This window comes from Primulina huaijiensis, unplaced genomic scaffold, assembly GCF_012295235.1.
Source record: "Primulina huaijiensis isolate GDHJ02 unplaced genomic scaffold, ASM1229523v2 scaffold205311, whole genome shotgun sequence".
NCBI lineage: Eukaryota > Viridiplantae > Streptophyta > Magnoliopsida > Lamiales > Gesneriaceae > Primulina > Primulina huaijiensis.
In genome coordinates this window covers 1-1,204 of record NW_027354017.1, presented here as the reverse complement: position 1 = coordinate 1,204, position 1,204 = coordinate 1, and the positions used below count along the sequence as shown (strand labels likewise).

At 27.7% G+C, this 1,204-nt stretch overlaps 1 long non-coding RNA gene across 1 annotated transcript; it reads right to left on the bottom strand.

The window, feature by feature from the left end:
* Positions 1 to 523: 523 nt before the first annotated feature.
* On the bottom strand, positions 524 to 1,204 carry LOC140966342 (uncharacterized). The gene is made up of 3 exons (XR_012173328.1): positions 1,070 to 1,204; positions 864 to 989; positions 524 to 776 (listed from the first exon to the last, which is right to left on the bottom strand). It is a non-coding gene; the product is annotated as an uncharacterized lncRNA (long non-coding RNA).

Sequence of the window (1,204 nt, the reverse complement as noted above, 5' to 3'; positions counted from 1 at the left end):
ATTAATTATTAAATTACAATTAAACCATCATCCTAAATTGATAGACTACACATTCCATTCATTATTTCTTCTCCTATCAATAATAATAAATTGTTTTTTTTAATGCAAGTCCTGAGATTTATCATACAATTTTTTTTTAAAAAAAATATATTTTGATAAATATTATATTTTTCAATATTTAATAAATCATATAAAAAATTAATAGTAATGATTTTTAAAATTAAAAAAATTAATGAAATTAACTACAATAATAAATTATTATATTGCCAAAATTAGAATTAGACAAAATTTCATGACAATAGGAGAATTATTTCAGTTACATGACGATATGATAATATCCCAAATTTATTTTTCACCTACAATTTTTTGTACTTGCCCTATCAAGTTGAGCTACATGAAAACAATAAATTTTAATATTTCAAAATTTGATGTGAAATATTATGATCTCTTAATGAAAACATACAACGTACTAATAGAGTTTCCATGAAATGAACATAAAAACCATAACACATTAAATTGCGTTGAAGAAATATGAAATTTCATATTCATTTCAAATCCAGAGTCTTCTAACTTGTAAAAAATAATCTAAATTCAAGTACATGTAATTGCATGTCCAATTAACTTGCTTCATAATTTATTACACCCATAGATCCGATCACTTCATCATCATTCGAACTCCATCTTGACGAGCATGGTGTTGTCGATGCTTGATCACCTCCGTAGTTGGATACTAAATGTACTCCGTAATCGATATTCCAAGGATGGTGATGAACACCCTATAATTATTATGCAAATATAAGAAACAAACATATGTGTGTTGTGAGTGATTAGCAACATGAAACATGAAAAACATAATATCGTACCATTAATTGTTGTGAGAAAGAGAGCGGAGTCATCACAGCATTTTGATCAGGTGGTTGTATAAACACATTACTGGATTGAATTTTTTTTGGTTGAGAATTTTTTTCTTTGCTTGATATCATTGATACCTACAAAAACAACATATGTATGAATAGAATGCAAGCTATTGATGCGACTTAATTAAAGAAGTATTATGAATATATCGTACCTTCGATTTCTTAGAAGACTTCTCCAATGGACCTTTCTTTCGAAGCTTCTTAGGGGCTCCTTTTGTTTTAGTGTACTTTGGGTCAAGAACTTTGCAAGTAGAAACTTGGGTTGCATCATCAACATGATCTACTTG